This window comes from Lutra lutra, chromosome 13, assembly GCF_902655055.1.
Source record: "Lutra lutra chromosome 13, mLutLut1.2, whole genome shotgun sequence".
Lineage (NCBI taxonomy): Eukaryota > Metazoa > Chordata > Mammalia > Carnivora > Mustelidae > Lutra > Lutra lutra.
In genome coordinates this window covers 86385741-86409973 of record NC_062290.1, presented here as the reverse complement: position 1 = coordinate 86409973, position 24233 = coordinate 86385741, and the positions used below count along the sequence as shown (strand labels likewise).

The 24233-nt window shown below is 36.0% G+C and overlaps 1 protein-coding gene and 1 non-coding gene across 4 annotated transcripts in view; one reads left to right on the top strand and one right to left on the bottom strand.

Moving 5' to 3' along the window:
- PBX3 (PBX homeobox 3) overlaps positions 1 to 24233 on the bottom strand; it is a 217795-nt gene that overhangs the window by 117888 nt on the left and 75674 nt on the right. The window lies entirely within an intron of this gene.
- On the top strand, positions 15270 to 15342 carry TRNAK-CUU (transfer RNA lysine (anticodon CUU)). Its single transcript has one exon. It is a non-coding gene; the product is annotated as a tRNA-Lys (tRNA).

Here is a 24233-nt window from a genome sequence, read left to right as displayed (position 1 = left end):
CATGAGTTTATCCGCTATTGCATGTAAACAAAAAATTTTTTGCCAATTATAGCATGATATGACATCGATTGTTAGATGCATCCTAATTTCAAAATCGTTAAAATGAGAGGAAGAAATGAACACCTTAGGACCACTGAAACATCGTAATGCAGAGCTGGAATAACACTTACTATTGGTTCTCTATGTGTGCATGTTAAATATTGTGACATAGCACCTCAAGTCACTTTGAAACATTAACATGACCTTTTGCCTAACAAACTGACTCCCACATTATCCTTTGATTTCTTATGGATATGCTGCTATATAAAATACAGTATAATGAATAAATAAAGCACACATGAAGAAACTGTATCATATCTGCCATATTTGCAAATACATCATTCTGAAAAATTCAACTAAACAACTAAGAATCTATGGTACTTTCTCCACAGTGATGCTTATGGAATAATCACTTTGGAGTAAGAATTCATGTTTGAATAAGGTTTGCCACTCATTAGTTATACGATCCTGACCAAGCTCCTTAACATCTCAGAGACTCTCTTTTTTCATTGATGAAAATATAATATCTGTCTCTCAGACCTACTGTGAGAGTAAATGAGATAAGGTATGTTGAAACTCTTAGTAGAATATATGGCATACTGTAAATGTTCAACAAATGTTTCTTTCCTTTCTTTATACTATCAAGCTTTTGCACAACCTGCATTAAAATCATATATAAGCTAATGAATAGTTTACTCCAGATCAATCTCATATACATTTTTTAATCTTTTTTTAAAAGCAAGTTCTATGCCCAATGTGGGGCATGAACTTACCACCCCAAGAATAAGAATTGCATGCTCTACTAAGTCAGCCAGGCGCCCCTCTGATAAACATCTTTTAGGTGTTGCTGATGGCTCCTCAGAAATCTTTATACTTTATCATAGAAGCATATGGCAGCCAGTTGTATATGAGTAAATCCCCAAGAATGTAAAGTTCCATAAGGACAGGAATTTGTTTTGTTCACTGTTATATGTCTAGCACCTACAAAAATGCCTAGCACATATTAGGCACTTCGTAATGATTTTTTTTTAAGATTTTATTTATTTATTTGACAGAGAGAGACACAGCGAGAGCGGGAACACAAGCAGGGGGAGTGGGAGAGAGAGAGAAGCAGGCTCCCCACTGAGCAGGGAGCCTGATGTGGGGCTCGATCCCAGGACCCTAGGATCATGACCTGAGCTGAAGGCAGACGCTTAAAGACTGAGCCACCCAGGCGCCTCACTGTAATGATTTTTTAATGAATTAGGATTTCAAAGAATTTCTAATTTCCAATCCCACACTAAATTTTACTCAGGAACAACTCAATGAAAACAATGCAGTAAAAGACTATTTTCTTCTACCTCTTCCATCCTAAAAATTACTGACCATTAACAATGTTAATCTTTTCAGTAATAATTCAACAGCAACATTCTAACTAATTCAACAAATATTTATTGAGCATCTATCATCAGAATAGCACAGTGCGGAGTATTGAAGAAAAAAACATAAGTCTCAATGGTCTTGTGTAAGACAAATGCATAAGACACAATGGTGAAACAAACAAAATAAAATAATAACAAAGAAACAAAATAATAACGTGCATGAAAACAGATATGATTATCTTTCTTTTTTTTTTAATTTTTTTTTAAGATTTTATTTATTTATTTGACAGACAGAGATCACAAGTAGGCAGAGAGGCAGGCAGAGAGAGAGGAGGAAGCAGACTCCCTGCTGAGCAGAGAGCCTGATGCGGGGCTCCATCCCAGGACTCTGGGATCATGACCTGAGCTGAAGGCAGAGGCCTTAACCCACTGAGCCACCCAGGTGCCCAGATATGATTATCGTTCAAAAGGAACCATGCAGACAATAATTTTCCCCTAGAAAACTAAAAATTAAAATAGTTTAGAACAAGATAAAAAAACAAAATGTGAAAGACTGAAGAGACCACATAAAGAGGTGATTTTTAGGTCAATGACATGCTTATTATTATTAAAAGGGACTGATGGTTGTTGAAGAGACAACATGGGATATTTAAGATACTCTACCCAATGTGAAGTCCACAGATTCCAAACCAGAGATTATTAGCCTTTGACAGGAGAGGTGGAAATATTTCACTCGGGTACCTTACGCAGGGTAAAAGAGCATCAACAAATTAGATGTGAACAATCATCAACATGTTAGGTCTAGCAATGGCTCTAGGTTCAGCTTATCCTAGCTTCTGTTCAACCAAACATATTTACTGATGCTACTCTGTGTCAGGGCCTGTGCAAAGCATCTGGGTGTACAAAGACAATAGGAAACCCACCTATCACAAAAAACTATTAGAGGAGATACCACTTAATTTAGATCACTGTGATTTATTTGTAACTGCAATTACAACCCTTCTACAGGTTAATTCGTGGATTGAAAGATGGGTTAAGTTAGTCAACTAGAGAAGATCCAGTCCCTTGATCATGCTTCGCTCATTTGAACAAATGGTAAGGGAAAATAAAGTGGAAAACGAGTAAATGATTTTTGTAGCAAAGTTGAAAAACATAGAAAAGTATAATAAAGAAAATGTAAATCCTACTTCCACTACTGAGAGGTAACTATTATTTAATTCAAATATTTGGTGTTTGTTTTTTTTTTTAGTGATTTTTCTCCCCATATGAAAAAACTTAGAAAAAAATCCAAGAACACATTATATTACTATTTTATAAACTGCTTTATAAGTTTAATATATCAAACTTTCTCATATTATTAGGTATTATTCTAAAATATGATGTAAAATAATTACACGGAATTTGATCACATAATTAAACCATATCACTGTTGGATATTTCTTTTTTTTTAATCTTTTTTTTTTATTTTTTTAAGATTATTTATTTATTTATTTGACAGACATAGATCACAAGTAGGCAGAAAGGCAGGCAGAGAGAGAGAGGAGGAAGCAGACTCCCTGCTGAGCAGAGAGCCCGATGTGGGGCTCCATCCCAGGACTCTGAGATCATGACCTGAGCTGAAGGCAGTGGCTTAACCCACTGAGCCACCCAGGCTCCCCACTGTTGGATATTTCAGTTGTTCACAATTTTGTCTTATTAGGAAAAATGCTGCAAATAAGACCATTGAGTAATTAAATAGTAGATACAGGAAAGTTTCTCCTCACCGATGATTCTAACTAACAAATGAAAAAAGAATAATAGAATTAAAATAGCTATATTTTGCAATGCCAAATAAACCAATAGATGTAGGCACTGAGCATCAATAACTGCTAACATCACAAAAAAAGAAAGAAACGTACGCATTATGTGCTACCCGATATAAGAACATAACACAATCTATAAAGCAATTCTGCAGGGAAAAAGGAAAAATTAATCCAGAATCTGATTAAGTCTATAGACTCAACAGTCAGCTTGCATAAAACACAAAGAACAGAGGAACATGTTAAACTATACCACAGAGATGCAAACAGCAAACTATAGACTGGGAAATTACAGGAATAATGATCCTGTTTTTTCAGGAGGTAAAAACAAACAAACAAATAAACAGAACACAAGAAAGGAAAAACTGTGGGGGCGTGCAAAAAGGAAATGGAAAAGAAGCTTTAAATTTAAAAATAGTTAAAAGATATGCCAACCAATTGCAATGAATATACTTTATGTGCACCCTGATTCAAAGAAACCATTTGGATGATGATAATGAAGAATTATTGCTTTATTATCATTTATTTTTTATTAATATTCTCAATCATTTGGTATATTTGGTATAAATATTTGGTATAACATGGTGACAACTTTAGTTTTGTTTTTTTTTTTGTTTGTTTTTTTAAGAATCCTGATTTCTTAGAGGTATATACTGTGGTAATTACAAGTGAAATAATATGTCCTAGCTTTACCTCAAAAATATGTGAGGAAGAAAGCTAATATGTGAGAATGGGGCAGGACTGGGCACAAGGTGGTCAGGGTCAGTGTCGGGTGTTTTAGTATTCTATCTCCTGTAGTATGGCTCAAAATTCACCCTAATAAAAATTAGAGAGAGGGAAGAAAGGAGAAAGGGAAGATGTTGCTGGGGTGACCACCTTTGTATGTGTACCTCTATGTATGTCTTTATTTCTTAGCATGAATTCCTATAAGCAAAATATTTAAGAATAAATCGTAAGGCTTTCAGAATATTTTCCTAAAATGATCTTAAAGTTGTGCTAGTTTATACTGTTACAAGCAGTATGTACAATAGTGTGCATTTCCCTATATGTTCACCAACATAAGCATGTCTGATTCGAATAAACTTAAGCACAATTTGGCAATGTCTAGTTTTAATGTGGTGTGGACATGAGAACAGTAACCTTTATCTGATAATCCTATATATTACATGGTACTATTGAGTATTTTAAAGGTGCCATACATATATATATATGTACATATATATATACACATATATATGTATGTATATATATATAATTATTTCTCCACAATGGGAAAATAAAGAAAAATAAATTGTGGGTAGATGATTCATCATTTTAGTTTGGATCCTCAGCCTCCTTCCTGAAATGATATCTTCAACTCACATAAATCTTGAAATTTAAGCAAGAGAAATTAATATTTACTTTTCTTTACAAACTTTATAGGATATGTTTAGAAAAAAATTAATTCAGTAAATCAGTTTCATTTTACAGTCAGGGCCTGTGGCATGACATATAATAAAATACTGTTTTGTTACATTTATTTCTTTTAATTAAACAGTATACTAACATACCATATCTGAATCTATGAAAATTCATGTATTTAAACATTTCTCTTTTAGGATATATTACACTTTTATAATTTCCTAGTGTTCATTCAGGTTTTCTATAGCCAGGCTTAGTGGTAGCAAAGCTTCGAATATTATATACTCACATTTTTAAATCAGGGCAGACACCTGAGACAAAAACTGTCCCCAAAGCTGCCTACAACAGCTACATGCTGGTCACTCTTTCTTGTCAAGGCTGATTTATTGCCTCCTTGCTGTTCAATTTCACATTTTGTCCTCATCATATCCCTGGCTCATGATCATTCTATGCTGACCCTTGTAGGGCAGGCAGGGAATATTGATAAAACAATTATCTGTTAGCCGTTCATTTGATTTTCCATTTCAATTACGGATTGCACGAGGCAAAAGGAAAAAGATTGCATCATTGATTTTTCTACCTTACAACAGTACAGAGTTGCTTTGATGGTTATAAAATGAATGCAACTCAACCATGCTTTTAAAGGTCATATTTTTTGTTTTAATGTATTTTTTCAAAGCTTACCATATGCAACTGTACACATTCGATAAAGAGAAACTCCCCTCAAAACCCAAGCTAAGTTGCTGCTCAGGTGAGAAAAAAATACAAATAAAAATGCTTCAGACAAGTCTGAACCATCTCACAGCTGCATCCACATTATATAGTGAGGACTTTCAGGAAAAGCATACTGGTTAGGGAATTTCTAAGGTTTTCTGAAAGATTTAGGTACAGAGAGCAGAGCAAGCAATCCCTTCAAAAGGACTGAAATAAAATCCACCACCTCCTGCTCCCCGACTGAATTAGTTACATACTAATATGTAGTTTCTTAGATTCCTAGAATATGCGAGAAGCAGTTTTGTTTTGTTTTAAGCAGATTATACTACTAACCATAACCATGTTTAAACCTCACCTATCTGAGAGGCTGATAATACGCTATTGCTAGCCAGTGATCCAGGACGGTCACAGTCAGAGAGAAATGGTGCTGAACCCACTAAACTTCATTACGGTTCAGCGAATGGTACAGCTCCAGCGGGTGTTCACATGGCCGACCTTAAGAAAAGTTCAGCCTTTGATCAAGGTTTAGTGTTCCTGGAGTAGCAACGGTACAGGAAAGGGTTTCCATTTTCTGTGCCATAAGGTGCTGGTGTTGATCTTCTTAAAGCCCTAGAGTTTTCTTCCAAGACTGGATTACGCTCAGCAATTAAGGTAATGAACTAGCTGAGGTAACAAAGCATAATGATCTCTTTTGTCCTTTGAATTCTTATGAACTCCACTCATTCACAATAATAGTCTGGCATGCAAAGCTTTTTCAAACCCTGTACTGCTTAAAACTATGTAAAAATGATTACTTCCATTATGCCTTCATGGTTTGACATTTTTAATTTAAACACCTGTAATATTTAAGCATACTTTTCAGAACCAAAATACCCACTCAAAGAATGCTAGCTTACATTCTGGTAATATTTTGACATTCTATATAGTTATTTTAATGCCTGAGAAGATAATGTGATGAATCCATTATAAATATATCAAAATATGTATACCAGGACTTTCTCTTGATTTTTTGTTTTTAAACACTAAGAGTTTTTTTTAAAATGCTGGTATTCTGGTAGGTAAAACAGTCACTTATAAAGCTTGTTGCCAGTGTTAATACTCTTCAAGTTCAATATGAGCAAAGATATGAGGCCAAAAAAAAAAAAATCTAAATTACAACAGAAAATTTCTTTAAAAATGGACTCTTTATATTGTATATAATGTATTTTTTCTTAACTGGAAACCTCTTCTAGAAAAAGATGTTTTTATGTAGAAATTGCATTTTCTAGAATTTACTGTCACTTACTTTTATTTCCTAAATTTTTTTAAAACATCTGGGCACTATTTTTTACATTTTCTCAAATCTTTGCATGTTATAAACCTTCACCACTGCAGAATTTGCTGCTCTCTGATCTTTCATCTTAACACATTTCCAGCCCCAAATTTCACTTCAATCTCACCTCATCTCTCCATACTACATTAACCCCTGGCAATTGCCTTCCAAATGACCCCATTAAGCTGTAATTGCCTCAGCAGGCCTGCACTTTCGCTTGTAATTCTGTACCTCTCATCTCCCAGACGTTCTCTCAGCATCATTTCATGTTCTGGCTCCCTTCACTGAGCTCAGCTTATGACCTCGCTGCACCATGGCCGAAATGACTACTAAAAGCATAACAGAGACGGAATTCCATTACTTATTTTTAAAAGTTCTCTGGTGCCCTAATGTAATATTCTTTCGGGACTGTTGTCAAGGATACCAAGCACCGGCCATTAAAACCTTTTGTTTTCCAAGGCATTTCGTCTTTTATTAATAAATAAAGATAAAGATAATGTGCATCCAGCCAGTGGAAAGTCAGGGCATGTTTGCAATTTTCTCTCTCTATTCCAACCTTATTCTGCCCATAATGTTTAGGAAATACAGATAATAGAAAAAGTCTTTTTAATATTCTCCATGTGCCCCATAATATCACACCAGATCCAAAACAACATAGGTAAGAATTAATTAACATATACATCTAAAGGCTTGAGATCACTCCTTTTAAAATCTTAAGTAAATTACACACTCATATTTAAGTAATCACATGGAGACATTTATGACATTACTTTATAAACAAAATTTGCAATCACTCCATGTTAGAATGCTCAGTCTCTTATGAGTAAATGAAATTCCCAACGGACAGTCTCAGAACAGTAGAACCAAATAACAAGGAAAACCTTATTAAATTCTTCAACTCAGCTTGTGGATATTTTAGGGAAGTCTATATTCACCAAAGGCAGAAAAGGGAAAAGAAAATATCTTAATATTTTTAGGATCAGGAAATCAGGATAAGTCAATCAAGCACCATTAAAAATGTAGAGGTGACATTTCTTTAACATGAAAGCCAAGGACAGACTCAGTAAAACTCAGTACAAAGCTAGAATTGACATTAAAATTGAAAGCTGAATTTTGTACACAAGAAAGACTACTTTTCCCTCCATAACTAGAGATGAAGATTTGGATCATACTTGAAATAAATTCTAAATGCAAAACTCACAAGTTCCAATATAAGTAAACCAAGCAAACAAAAAATCAGCAATTAAAAAAGGCCTTTAGAAATCAAACCAATAGGGGCGCCTGGGTGGCTCAGTGGGTTAAGCCGCTGCCTTCGGCTCAGGTCATGATCCCAGGTCCTGGGTTCAAGCCCCGCATCGGGCTTTCTGCTCAGCGGGGAGCCTGCTTCCTCCTCTCTCTCTGCCTGCCTCTCTGCCTGCTTGTGATTTCTCTCTGTCAAATAAATAAATAAAAATCTTAAAAAAAAAAAAAGAAATCAAACCAATAAAAATGGCCAACTAGGAGGCAAAGCCCACAAAACTGGGCATGAATGAAGTACGGCAGGCAAGCCTTCAAATGGAAGTTGCATGCAAAGGAACTCTGGTAACTAATCCCCATAATCTTGGGTCAATATTGACCTGTTTCACCCTAAACTTCAAGGGCTCAAGCCTAAAAACTGCCTTGTGCAATTCTCTTTAGCCCTCTCCTATCAATGAACACCATTAAGCTAATACTCTCTGCTAAGCGCCTTCAAAAAAAAAAACACACACATTTTTTTTTTAACCGAAGCTGCTATTTTCTGGAACAGACCACATTAAATGCAAAATGAAAACATTGGGTGTGTAAATTTCTCCTTACTGGAAGGCTGAGAAAGACTGAATGGAGAAGGGTGAATTCTTTTATGCATGTAATAGTTCAGAAAACTGATATGATGTCAACATGAATGTGTTTTACAATAAAACTGGGTGTCAGAGCCAGAATGGATTCACTGTCTCTGCAGGCCAGAGCATGGCCACTGTTGCCTAGAATTGAGTAAAGTTGTCAACTGAACTGATGTTTAGCTTCAGTAAGATGGCCTGAAAGAGAAGAGCTAGCACAAGGAAAAACTCGCTGAAGCAACTTTTTGCTTTAAAAAACAGCTTATATTTCTAACCCCAACCTAAGGAGGTCAGTCACTTTACCATCTGAAGGTAGAAGATAAACAGACACTTAATTAAAAAATAAAGATAGAAATTAAAGCCTTCAAAATTAGAGCTTGGATACAATATAAGAAAATACATGCTTTCTGAATTATAAATCTCTCATAAAATCATTTCATATTTCATATAGGGCATTGTCTTTAAATTCTGCATTGGATTCTTGTCAACAGCGCATTAAAAACTTCATTAAAAAGCAAAGCACTGAGGTCAAACAATTTCTACCCATCTAAATTGTTCCACACTAAACCAAAGCCAGTTTACTGCGACATTCTTCTAAAATTAACTCCCAACATCCAGAACGGTTAAGAAATCAACTTCATCTCCCTTGACTCTGTAACCAAGACAATCAATTCTGCCTACAGTAGCCAAAGCAAGCACTGCCCACCCAACAGCGTTCTGAACAAAAGCTGGCTGGACTACAGGCCTGCAAGCTCTAATCCAAACAATTCGTACAACAGTAGAGCTATACTCCAGAGACTTCACTCTTTTCTTTCTTCTCTGTCACTGAACAAACGGAGGTAAGACAACACTCTGGGTTTGAAACAGCAAAGAGCAGGAAAAGCAGAGTGGTTATAAAAGTCCTGTAGCAACAGTGCCATACATAAAAATCCAGCCATGCATTTCTCTGGTGCCTACCATATCACAAGTCCAAGGCAAAAAACACAGTACCTAGGGGGTGCTAGATTAACACAAACCGAAGAATAATCTACATTTCTCCTATCCCCCAGAAACAAGCATTAGCCAAGTCGGATCTTAAAAACACTGCCACAAAATACTTGCCTTTTCAACAATGAGAACAAATTTAATTACGTATAGTCAGCTAATCATTCAAAAGGTTTCGGATCGGGGCACCTGGGTGCCTCAGTGGGTTAAAGCCTCTGCCTTCGGCTCAGGTCATGATCCCAGGGTCCTGGGATTGAGCCCAGCATCGGGCTCTCTGCTGTGCAGGGAGCCTGCTTCCTCCTCTCTCTCTGCTTGCCTTTCTGCCTACTTGTGATTTCTCTCTGTCAAATAAATAAATAAAATCTTTAAAAAAAAAAAAAGGTTTCGGATCTAAGGCTATGGGCTTAGAATTTAGATAGAATTGGGAGCAAGTCCAAGCTCTACTACTTAATAGGGAGCTGATCCTGGGCAATTTATTAAACCCACTAAGTGTTAGTTTCTTCACCTGAAAAACAGGAATAACCAAACAAATCCCTTGATGCCTATCACAATAGTAGTTTGCCTCTACCCTCAATCTTTCCATTTATCCTTCATTTCCTAGAATCCTCTTTCTCAAGAATTCTTGTCCATTTCTTCCTTTGGCAGGGCAGATGAAGAATTATATGAATAAAATGAGCATTTGTTGAGCATCTATTATATGTCTAGAACTCCTATGTATCTTCTCATTATCACCTTCAATCTCACCGAAGTAGCCTATCAAGTAGCCTATCTCAATAGCCTATCACAGTCCCTAGTATATATGGTGGGTCCTAATGTTAGTACATAATAGTAATAATTTCTCAACAGTAATATACTTAGATGCTACAGAGTAATTGGGTTAGCTTGGTCAACAGAAACCGAAAAACTGTGAGGCTCTATGCAGGCAATAACAGTAACAAACTGAACAACTTAAAATCAAACAAGCAAACAATTCTGCAAAGAAGGTACCCTTTGAGTTCAAACTGTTACCTCAATTCCCTTTACACGGTTCTTTTGTGTCAATTCAATTAGAATGAGATTCAAAAGAAAGAGTAAGGGCAAAGAAATCATCCTGTAATATAAGTATTTCCAGTCTTTGTCCTTTACCCAACACATACATGTAATATTCCAAAAAGCTACTTAGCATATTTTAAAACTAACATTTTTCAAATAAAAATTTTCTTGATATAGACAGATACGGTACACTACTGTTATAAAATTATAGTCAATGTACCAATAAGATCAAGGAGTTAGGAAAGAAAAATGGTCAATTCTTCAAAGGAAAGGAGAAAAATTTACTTGGAGGTTTAGCTATCGCTAAGGGATAGAATGTGTGTTAGGGGTCACTAATAAGTCCCTAAAGCATATATGAGTAATAATATAAAAGCTAAGCAGAAAAGGCCAGAAAAAAGATGTTGCCTATTGTTACGTATTCCCTATAAGAAACAATTGCTAAAAAAAAACCCAAAAACTGATGTGTATGGAGGATAGCATTATTTGCATATAATCAGAAGAACATTATTAAATAATTGCATTATAAGTGTCATCTGAAACAAAATGGCCACATTTCCAGTGCTTTAAAAGAAAATCCCATCCTGGAAAAATTCCTTCTTTATCCCAAAGTTGTTTTCATCTGCAGAAAAATTTTCTGGAAGACATTTTACATACAAGCATAACAAGTCACAATTATTTATCTTCATTATCTTCTTAACTATTTAAGATAAAAAGCCAAAGGACAGGTCTGTGAATACAAAAAGCGTAAAAACAATCCCTCTGCCAACACCCATATTTACTAAGGTATCTGAATGGCCCACTGTCCAATGCTCCCTGTAGCCCAGAAATGAGCATCACAAGATTGACAGATAACAACATTGTATTGGTCTCTTAAAGCTTTTGCTTTATGCTAAGAATTCAAAGCCAACATAATCCTCCTAAATGGAGTATAAATGTATTAGATGTCAGGAGTTCATTATCTCAATTTCATAAACAGGAAGGTCACTGAAAAGACAATTTTGTACTGTTTAAAAATCATATGCCAACAATATCCCTTTTGCTTACCCTTTCTCCGTCTTCCATTTCTTGTTGTCCACACAATGTATATACTTGGACATTGTACCATCATCCAAAACTAGACATATCTAAAACATCTTCCCTAACTATCCTATCAGAGTCAGCAGGACTGATATGTTCTCTGGCTTCTAAGCTTTTAATCTCCCCATAAATCTCTGGCTTTTCTTCATCTGTCTGCTCACGTTAAATCTTGCTAACTTCTATTGTATAAGGAGTTACATCTGTTCATTCAACACCACTGGAGTTTATAACCTAACTACCTGGCAACCAGTGTTTGCCTCTACCCTCAATCTTTCCATTTATCCTTCATTTCCTAGAATCCTCTTTCTCAAGAATTCTTGTCCATTTCTTCCTTTGGCAGGGCAGATGAAGAATTATATGAATAAAATGAGCATTTGTTGAGCATCTATTATATGTCTAGAACTCCTATGTATCTTCTCATTATCACCTTCAATCTCACCGAAGTTAAATATAAAGTAGGTTACATATATTAGGTAAATGAAAGGCAAAGAGAAAGAATTTTTATTACAAGGCTATCCCTTTATCTTTCCTCTTTCTTTTTGACCTCATTCTAACTTAATTGCCACAAAAAATTAAATTTACTCAATGTATAGATATGTACAGGTGACAGATCTTCTGAATCTAAGTATACTTCTCTTTATATATCATGTTGCCTCTTGAGTCTTCAAACCTATAATGAACAATATTCACTTGATTCTCACCTCAAAATTACCATTAAAATAGTAACATACGGGGCATCTGGGTGGCTCAGTGGGTTAAAGCCTCTGCCTTCAGCTCGGGTCATGATCCCGGGGTCCTGGGATCGAGCCCCGCATTGGGCTCCCTGCTCCCCAGTGAGCCTGCTTCCCCCTCTCTCTCTCTGCTGGCCTCTCTGCCTACTTGTGATCTGTCTGTCAAGTAAATAAATAAAATCTTTAAAAATAAATAAATAAGGGCACCTGGGTGGCTCAGTGGGTTAAAGCCTCTGCCTTCGGCTCAGGTCATGATCTCAGGGTCCTGGGATCGAGCCCCGCATCGGGCTCTCTGCTCAGTGGAGAGCCTGCTTCCTCCTCTCTCTCTCTCTCTCTGCCTGCCTCTCTGCCTACATGTGATCTCTGTCTGTCAAATAAATAAATAAAATCTTTAAAAAAAAAAAAATAAATAAATAAATAAATAAATAAATAAATAAAATAAAATAGTAACATACATCTACTAAACACCTACTATGTACAAGACACTTGGCAATAAGCTTTCATGCACAATTCCATTTAATCCTCACAACTACTCTATAGGGTTAAAATAAGCACTATACCTAACTCCACTTTAGAATTTGAAAAGTAACAAAGAATGGTTATTAAGTACTTCTTCAAGGCAACCTAGATGGGAAGCAGTGAATCTGGGACCCAAACCCAAGTCTCTGACTCCAAAGCTCGTATCCTGAACCATTCTTCTCTCGTGAGTGTTAAGCACCACAAAAAATCTCCATCTTACCTTTCTGCCTCCATGTTTTCTTCTACCTTGGCAAAAATTTGTCATCCCTTATATATGACCTCTTTGGAAACTCTAACACTCTCCAAAAAAAGAAAAATCCATCTTCTTTTCAACTTCAAAATTCTACTTTATTCTCTGCATTTCATCAAATCTTCTCAGATTAGTACCCTACCTTTGAAGTCTAGACAATACTGTACCAGCCACCATTTCCAGGCTTTGTTCTCTCCAAATATTTTGTGTTTTAGTACGAACAGATAGTGTTGGGTACACTTTGTCACTTGACACTAGCAGAGTCCAATTTGATCTTATGAAGAACAAAGAACATCAAGTTGCAACACTAGCAAAAACAGACTTAACTATATTTATGTAGATAACCTGGTTATATACTAAGTGTGATTTGATAGGAGATTTTTCATATTCTTACAATGTATATCTTCTTATCATTTCCCATTTATAGCCCAAATCTTCTTGTCTATCGAAATGCATCTGGAGTTTCTGATGATACTAAGGAGCTACAAGCTGAGCACTACAAATCTGGAGGCAGTTTGTAGCTTAGTGCAGCAAATGTTCACATGGATTGCAAAATTTCTTTAAATTGTGAGAACAAGAACCTACTGTCCATAGTGTTCTTAGAAAATAAAAGGAAGAGAAAAGAAGAAGGAAAGGATGGGAAGTCAGTTTTTCCCTAGAGCACCACATACACAGCATTGGCTCTGCTATTAGAATGTTTCCATCTACCACTTCAATAAGGCAAGGCCAACTAAGGATTCATCCTCTTTGCTACCTTTTGGAAAATCTTAAAAAGTAAACACTACTAATGTTCTTGAGACCTCCACTATTCGGAAAAATAAACTGTGAAACAGATCAAAATGACTACTAAACCTTAATTATACCATCTAGATTCCTTTTAAAGCATATTTTCTTTTTAGCATTTTTAATATAAGGTCATATTCAAAATGTGAAAAGTAAAACATTTTTAAGTCATTTTTCTGTTCCTGAATGCAAACCCCTGTTCTCCTCCAGAAGCAAATAATGTTACATGTTTCTTATATATGTCTGGAGATAGATAAATAGGTATATGCGCACACACATACAAATACATACATACATACACACACACACACAAAATAAGTTTTTCCTTTATTAGACATAGATGTATGTAATACATATACACACTGCTCTGTACCTTAATTTCTTAAATTTAATATACACTGGAAACTGGTCTGTATTAGCGCGTAACAAGTACATAAAGAACTTAATCATTCTATTTTATGGGTTACAGTATTAGAATGAATGGGAGTAACATAATTTATTCAACTAGTCCCCTAACTAATGAACATTTAAATTATTTCCAAGCTTGTACTATTTCAACGAGTGTTGCAATTATCTTTGAATACATGTAAGATTTCTTACATATAAATATATAAAGGCTAAATTCCACGAATCACAATTGCTGGGTCAATGGATTATGTACTCTTTAAAATTCTGATGGATACTGCCAAATTGCCCTCCAAAGAAGATTATACCAATTTACGTTCCAACCAGCAATTTTAAAGACTTTACTTATTTAGAGAGGTGGGGGAAGAGAGAGCGTTGAGTGGGGGGAGGGGGAGAGTGAGAGAGAATCTCAAGCAGACTCCTTGCTAAGCGCCAAGCCCTGCAGGTTCTCACAACTCTGAGATCGTGACCTGAGCTGAATTTAAAAGTCGAAGGCTTAACCCACTGGGCCACCCAGGTGCCCCTCCCATCAGCAATTTTAACCCACTGAGCCACCCAAGGGCCCCCCATCAGCAATTTTAAAAGTGACTGTCTTGACACCCAACTCCATCACACTGTTAACATACTTTTGATCTCTGCCAATCTGATAGATGAAAAATGGAAGCTCAGCACAGTTTTACTTTGTTTTGACTCTTGAAAGTCAATAGAACGTAGTGATTAACAGTATGGATTCTGGGGTTCTGCCATTCAGTTGGTTCTGCAGTCACTGTGCAACCATGGGCAGCTAACTTAACCTCTGTGCTGCCACTTCCTCATCAGTCAAATAGGGGTTATAATACTCCAATTTCAAATGTTCTTGTGAAAATTAGATGGGTTAATATGTACAAGGTGCTTAGAATTGTGTTTGGCACATAATAAACACTCGATAAGTGTTTTTTTATTTTCTTATTTTGAATGAGGTTGGACAATTTTATTTGCATGTTTAAAGAGTTATTTGTATTGGGGTGCCTGTCTGGCTCAGTTGGTAGAGCATGTGACTCTTGATCTCAGGGTTGTGAGTTCAAGCCCCATGTTGGGCATGGATATTACTGAGGGGAAAAAAAGGTATTAGTGTTACCTTTTTTTACAATTGTCTCTGCATATCTTTTATCTATGTTTTATTGGATTAGAATCCAAAATATACAGAACTGTCATCAATGTAAGAAAAGCCAACCTAATAAAAAAGCAGGCAAGGGATATAAATAGATCACAGAAAGGTAAAACCAAGTGGTCCATTATAAGTTTTAGCCACTATCACATCAGGATTATCACTTTAAAAACTTGTGAAAAGGTGACACTTAACTGGAGTTTTTGCTTCCCTTGGTCCCTCTCCAGTTACATTTCTGAGTCTTGACTCACGAATTTTCTTCTCTCAAAGAACCTTTCCCAGACTACTCTTTCTGAACTCTCCTCCTACAGTGCTTCATAACATTTATCATGCTCTGAAATTATTCTATTTATTGGCTTATTTATTGGCTGTCTTTCTGCACTTAATTGTACAGTGTTGGAAGGATGCATACTTGTCCGCCATGTTCACTGCTGTATTCCTAGCACCCAGAAGAATCTCTGGCTCAGAGGAAGCAAGCAGTATTGTCTGACAGATAATACTATTAGAAATTAAACTAAGGGGCTGCCTGGGTGGTTCAGTTGTTAACCTGCTTCAGCTCAGGTCATGATGTCAGGGTCCTGGGATCAAGCCCCACATCAGGCTCCCTGCTCAGTGCGAAGCCTGTTTCTCCCACTGCCACTCCCTCTGCTTGTGTTCCCTCTCTCGCTGTGTCTGTCTCTGTCAAATAAATAAATAAAATCTAAAAAAAAAAAAAAAGAAATTAACTAAAATTGGAACCCTCATACAGTGCATATGGGAATACACAATGGTGCAGCCACTTTGGACAACAGTCTGGCAGTTCCTCAAAGGTTAAACACAGAGTCACCACATGATACAGCAATTCCACTCCAGGTGTATTCCCAAGAATAATGAAAATATATGTCCATACAAAAACTTGTACACAGTGTTCACAGCAGCATTATTTATAATAGCCAAAAAACTAAAACAACCCAAATATCCATCAACTGACAAATGGATAAATAAAATATCCACTCAATGGAAAATTATCCTGTAATAAAAAGACATGGAATGTTGATATATGCTGCATCATGGAAGAACCGTGAAAACACAATGCTAAGCCAATCATGAAAGACCATATATTATATGATCCCATTGATCTAAAATGTTAAGAATAGGTAAAACTACAGAACACAGAAAGTAGCCTAGTAGTTGCCTAGGGCTTGGGGAAGGGGGCAATTACAAAGAAATGAGTATGGGGCTTCTTCATCTAGGAGGTGATGAAAATATTCTAAAATTGATTGTTATGATGCTTCCATAATTCAGTAAATATGTTAAAAAATGAACTGCCCACTTTAAGTGGGTGAATTGTATGATATGTGAATTTTATTTCAAAAGAGTTGTTATTTTTAAGACTTAAACTGAACAAAACTGAATTCTGATGCTTGACACCCAAGGAATGGAGACATCATACTATTTTGCTGAAACTGATAGGCAGAAATGGGAGGGAAAAAATGAGGGGAGGAAGGGAAGGAAAAAAATTCTCTTTTTAAAGTGCTAAAACCATTCTATTGCCTAAAAAGATTATCTCTTCATAGATAACCCAATTTCATTTTTCTTATCTTCTCCAAAAATAGTCTAATCTAGAACTGGAAAACATTTGCCTTCTTTTCTTTTGCCCAAAGCTTTCCTCATGAACCTCCTCCATAGCAAATGTGAAACCAGTTCTCTACATGCCACCTTTAGGCCTGACGCTACTTCTTGGCATAATGCTGAGACAGGGGAGGACATCAGGAAAAAAAAAACTGAGGACATCAGTTGTAATACTGATAAGGAATTCAGGCAGTGGGCAGGACAACATTCTATTATGCAATACCATTCTGGCACTTTCCTAAGAATTTGGAAGCAACATATATTTTATGATAGCACATGCTCTAATTTCTTCATCTTTGATAAAGAACCAAATATGAAACACCATTTAAATATCTTGCTCAACCTTTTAAGCTAGTGTTTTGCAAAATAATTTAAGACTCTCTACAGAGAGCCCATAATCAGTGCAAATGTTTTAAGAGAATTAACCTGAGTGTAGAGAAGGTTGATTTGTGTCTTGTGCCCCAACCTAAAACTCTTTGGCTAAAAGTACTCTGCAAGCTGCCTTTGAAGGCCATGGTACAAAAAGTTTCTAGAAGGTAAGTACAGTATAAACAGGAAAGGTATAGGCTTTAGAGCCAGGTACGGATTAGTCTGAATATGGCACCGTCATTTATTAGCCATGCTATCTTAGCTACCAAGTTACTTAACTTTGCTATTCCTCAGTTTTCTAATCTATAAAGTTAGGATAATACAAATTTATGGTGGTATCATGAAGATTCAGCAACAAAATGTAGTATTTTTTTTTCATTCCCAGCACATTCTTGGCATTTTGCAGGAACTTAAAACACTTAAATTCTAATTTCTTCTCCCTACTTGCTCATTTTCCTAATCATACCTCAATAATTAGTACCCAAGGATAAAGCTCAAAAGAAATCATTCTTAAACCAGGTTGCATGCAAAAGCAGCACAAAGCAGTATCATACAGTGGTTAACATTACACAGACCCTGAAATTTCCAGAAATGAGACAACAACAGTATAGATATTTTTTTAAATTCCACCAAATTTCACCATCAGAACCAGAGAGAGCAACCAGGAAAAAGAATAAACCCACTCCTGACATCTACAAAAGTAGGTTTCAAGGAATCCTGCTAAATCCTAGAATACAGATAGGCTAAAACACATCCAATAACAGCAAGTGGTGATAGCAACAAGAAGTATGCAAGGGGTAGCTGCTGAATCCAGAACTCATCAACAAAAAATCATCCCAAAAGAGAAAAGGACCAGCATTATATGGGATCCCACACAAATGAAGCTGAAACCAACTACTGAGACTGGAAGGGGTCCACACAGGTTCCAACTCAGGAGAGGGAACCATCTTAAAAACTGAAGACTAGGGGCGCCTGGGTGGCTCAGTGAGTTAAAGCCTCTGCCTTCGGCTCAGGTCATGATCCCAGGGTCCTGGGATCAAGTCCCGCATCGTATCAGGCTCTCTGCTCAGCCGGGAGCCTGCTTCCCTTCCTCTCTGTCTGCCTGCCTCTCTGCTTACTTGTGATCTCTGTCTGTCAAATAAATAAATAAAATCTTAAAAAAAAACCAAAAAACTGAAGACTAATTAAATGATATAATAGTCTCAGTCTGCCCTCAGAACACAGTAGGGAACACCTGGCTGGCTTAGTCAGTTGAGATGTGACTCTTGATCTCAGGGTTGTGAGTTCAAGCCCCATGTTGGGTATAGAAATTACTTTAAAAGATATAATCTTAAAACACACACACACACAGTGGTCTGTTTGTGAATCCTTAAGGAGATATAATGAAAGGAACTTCCCCCAAAAACTGCAAGAAGAATTTAACTTGATTCAATAAGTCTATTATTATTTTGAAGCAATTACAGATATAATATACAATAGAGAAAATAAGTAATTATGTTACTTTTGCTATGAACCCAATTTTTAGCATAAAGGAGATACAAGATCGAAGAAGTTAAGTAAAACCCCTATAATCTTACATCTGAATTAGAATTATAAATGTGAACATCCCCCCCTCCTTTCCCCTAAAAGCAAACAACTCAGGAGCAGTAAGCACCCATATTGTGGAATTTATCTATTATTCCTCAATAAAAAGAACCACGACTCTTTGGAGAAATGATAGATTCCAGGTCTAATGCAAGGAATATATAAGATGAGCTGGGCATATTTTGTTGTGCCAGAAAGTAGAAAGCTATAAAAGCTAATAATAGACTCTTGTGAAAAGGACACAGGAGCCATCTAGAAAGGGCTCCCACTGGATAAATGTGGGACAATTTCAGCATCAAAATGTATAATGCCCATGGCAGATACACTTGTGTTGAACATAGCAAATGGATAAACTTGTTGAATCACTATATTGCACACCTGAAACTAATGTAACATTGCATCAATACCTCAATTCAAAAAAGTACAGTGCCAGCAACTGATTAAAATAGAGTGAAATAGCGAAAGCCAAGACTTCATAATAACCACTAAAAAATAAAAGGAAAGAAGGATGGAATGAAGGAAGGAAGGAAAGAAGGAAGGAAGGAGAGAAGAGGTGAGGCGAGGCCACTGGAAGATACTAAGGCACTATCTTATAACTCTAGAAATTGATGATTAAAGGGAAAGAATTAAGCATTTTATACTGCCTTTCCAGTATGAAATACATTTCAGTATAACCAACTAGCCTTAGCAGAGCAAATAAAGCTCTTCTAAAGAATTCTGGCTAATACAAAGAATAAAATAATTGGAAATTACCATTCTCAAGCCCTAAGAAATTCAGTAATTCGAGCACTAATCATCCATGGATGGTAAAACCATTAGGAGAAAAAAATGATGAACGAGGAACTTTACAGTGAAAGGATCAGGCCAGCACTACTGGAATCCACTGAACAATCTTAGCATTACAAAAAGTAAGACAAACTTTATGACTGTTATGATACGATAAAAATCTAACCAAACTTTAGATCTAACTTCCAATCTAAAAGAAATGTGAAGAATAGAGGCATAAATTAAATAATGCCACAGGAAGTAATCAGCAAAATCTAGAATGTGAGGCAGTCTACAGGATAACCATTCTGGCAACAAGTCAGCAGTACTGGAAAAGTGCGGTGGTGGTGGGAGGCAGGGGGGACTGTCCAGTGTTTATCTGTTCTAATTTATTTTTTTTTTTTAAGATTTTTTTTTTTTGACAGAGATCACAAGTAGGCAAAGAGGCAAGGAGAGGGAGAGAGAGAGAGAGAGAGAGATAGGGAGGAAGCAGGCTCCCTGCTGAGCAGAGAACCTGATGTGGGGCTCGATGCAGGGCTCGATCCCAGGACCCTGGGATCATGACCCGAGCCAAAGGCAGAGGCTTTAACCCACTGAGCCACCCAGGTGCCCCTATCTGCTCTAATTTAAAAGATAGTTAAAGGGCGCCTGGGTGGCTCAATCAGTTAATCGTCTGCCTTCGGCTCAGGTCATGATCCCAAGGTCCTGGGATCGAGCCCCACATCGGGCTCCCTGCTTAGCAGGGAGCCTGCTTCTCCCTCTCCCCTTCCCCTGCTCTCTCTCTCTCTCTCTCTCTCAAAAAAACAAAACAAAACAAGATAGTTAAAAGTCATTAACAATCAGGGGTGCCTGGCTGGCTCAGTGTGTAGAGCTTGAGACTCTTGATCTTGGGTTGTGAATTGATCTTGGGTTGTTTCAAGTTCTATGTTGGGTATAGAGGTTACTTTTTTAAAAAATGAAACAAAACATTTTTTTTAAAAAGAGTCATGACACTCAAATACAGTATATGGAGAATTTTGGATGCTGATCCAAACAACCCAACTGTAAAAAGACATATGTTAGACAATCGGGAAATCTCAATAGATGCTAGATGATATTAAGAAAGTCCTGTTAGGGGCACCTGGGTGGCTCAGTGGGTTGGGCCTCTGCCTTCAGCTCTGGTCTCAGGATCCTGGGATCGAGCCCTGCATAGGACTCGATCCTCAGCAGGGAGCCTGCTTCCTCCTCTCTCTCTGCCTGCCTCTCTGCCTACTTGTGATCTCTCTCTGTCAAATAAATAAATAAAATCTTTAAAAAAAAAAAAAGAAAGTCCTGTTAATTGAAGACCTTCTTGTTAATTTTGTGAGGTGTGTTAGTGGCACTGTGGTTTACACAAGGAAGAAAATATCTTCTTTAAAAGCAAACTGAAATATTTAGGGATGAAATAAGTTTGCTTTAATATATTCTAGCAGGAAAAAAAAGTTGTAGGAGAAGATATGAAAGATGTATAAATATTGATGGCAATTAAGTCTGGCTGATGGTTATATAAGGGATCACTATACTCTGCTTTCTTATATAATTGGAAATTTTTATAATAAAAAGTAAAACAAAAAAAGAACAAAAAAGTAAAACATACAAAACAATGAATAAAAAAACAATACAACAAAAGAACAGTATGAGCTCTAGAATCAGACTGCTAGGGGACTGAATCCTAGCTCTACCATTTATTAATTGTATGAATTTGGGTGAATCATTTAACTGCTTTAAACGTGGTTCCCTTCAATCGAATGAGGGAAACAGTACCCTATTTATTAAGTTTGAATAAGACAATCCATATAACATAGAATGTTTCTAATACATGAATAAAAGTCCAGTAATTGTCAGCCATTGTTATCCTTATTATTATGTTATTGTAGAGGATATGATAGCAAAGTCTCCTGAATAGTTCTTTATGTAAAGGGCCAACGTTTATTTTTTTTGTCAGAATTCATATTTCTTTTCCAAAAGCACAGATAAAGGATGGATTAAATAGGTAATGGTGATTAAGGAGTACACTTGTTGTGATGAGCATAGGGTTTTGTATGTAAGCACTGAATCATTAAGTTGTACCCCTGAAATGAATAGTACATTGTATGTTAACTAACTGGAATTTTAATAAAAACTAAAAAAAAAACAAAAACAATAATACAAAAGCACAGATAAATATACAATACCAAACATCTATAAATAACTATTTTCCTTTTCTATTATTCAGGTTTTTTGAAAATTAATAAATACAAGCATTATCATCGCCAATATAATAGCAAAGGTCTATTGTTTCAAATTTTATACCATTCTTCAGTTAAATTTAAGTGACAGTATTATTAATATTTTATTTAAATTCATGGTTCTACTTTTTAAATTTAAGTTTTCTCTAAAATGATATATAATAGAAAATGTTTAGCTAATAGCAAGTCTAAGAAACATGCAAAGCAACCTTTTTCAACTAATCAACTAAAAAATTGAAGAATTTTCCTTGTTTCTAAACAAATAAAATCAGTTTGGTGCTTATAATTCATATGCTTTCCATAATATAAAAAAATCCCTTTTGTAAATAAAAAATTATACTGAAGTCTACAGAGCTGAGGCAACTGATAAATTTTTCCTTTCACTTTTAATCAGGCTTCCTGTTGTAAGAGCTCAGCAGACAGTGACGCGAGACACTGCCTCCCAACTTCGGTTCACCTTTGCAGTTCCACAAGGGACACCATGTCAAGATTGTTCAGCTTTTTTGATGAGTGCTGCGTGGGTAACTAATGTGTAAATGCAGATACGTATAGAAAGCAGTTTTGACAGTGATGTATTGCAACTGGTTCCAGATGTCGGTAAGGGATGCTTGGCCAGGCGTTTGGGGCTCCACTGCCACAGAGCAGTGCCGGGACCAAGCCAATCTTCAAAAGACTGTGGCACTTTAATTCTTCAATTAGAGTCTTCTTAAAATAATTACTTTGCTTTTGTTCTTTCAGGAAAACACTGAAATATTTGTACTTTGTCGCTTGTTTTTAAATTTAAGGAAAGGGAGATCAAAATACTGAGCATCCTAACAGTTTGGCTGAAAGGAAAACTTCAAAGCAAACTGCTAAGATACTCAAAACTAAAGCACATATTCCTGTCATATAATGAGAATAGAAACTAAATTGCACCAAAACTTGAATATGTACAGAAACCGACTGATTAGCAAAGTAAACATTGAGATTACCTATCTAATGATATTAGAATTCCTCAAAGATTATCAATATTAATATGGTACATGTATCACAATAATTGGAAATCATATCAAGTTTATTCCTCTCTTTTTGCTGTCTATAAATCTGACAAGTGTATTAGCTAAAGAAAATGACCTGCAGTTGCCTGACTTTAAGAACCAAATGATAAATTTTCTAATAATGCATTTCTAGAACAAAATCCTAGAAAAGAAGGACTGACAAGCAGCACATGAATAAATGAAATTTCTGGTCCACTGGTTAATGAAGTGCAATGGATGTATACAAAAATTCCAAAACAGAAACACGTTATTACAATCATGCAATGAATAGCCTTTAACCTTTAAAATTGATAAAGTTGCACTTTCTTTATGAAAAAATACTGTAACACGGCTCCAACGTAAGCATTTGGTCTAATGGGAATTTTTTCAAACAACCTGTCTGTCTCCCTCTTCTTTCAATACCAAACTCCCAGCTCCAATCAAAAACACTCTCAGGGGATCACCTACAGCTACATTCTCTCTATGTGGTTTTGCTATAAGGCATTTTCTCATTGATCAAGGGAACTGCAGAAAGCCTGCATTCTGTTTATCCTAGAACAAAGAAGGTGACCTACGTATACTGATTTTCAGCATCAAATCAAAGGTTTTGCAATACTTTTAATAGAAATAAGGGCAAACAAATCTGTCAGAATGATGTTTAGAACTCTATGTTCCTTTTGATTTCCTAATAAATTGAATAAATTGGATATTCTAAATACATTACGAAACTTTTAATATGTGAGAGAACCTTGTGGTCAATAACTTTCTGTTATAAATAAATTGTTTAACTATAGCCCAAAGCCACTATGTTTGGTCTGATATAACTTCATATGCTAACTGAAAGGTCAAGAGTAGTTTTAAAAACTGACCAATCTTATTTTTCCAGATGGATCATCAAATTTATTTCTAACCTTGCATTTAAATGATCAACCAGTAAAATTTTATTACAGGCTTAGAATACATTTAAAAATGGTGCCAAATAGCAGAAGAGCTATAAAGTATTTATTCCCATCTCCCCCTTTTATAGGGTTCTATTACAACAAATCTTTATTGTGACATGCATATCAACATGCCACAACTTAAAACAACCTTAATTCTGGGCCCATCCTAAATATGTTGGTTTTGATTCCTAATAAATTATGTTCAACAAGTAAAAATATCATTGGAGCACTTCTCCATAAACCATTAATTACTCTCAGGGGCGCCTGGGTGGCTCAGTGTGTTAAGCCTCT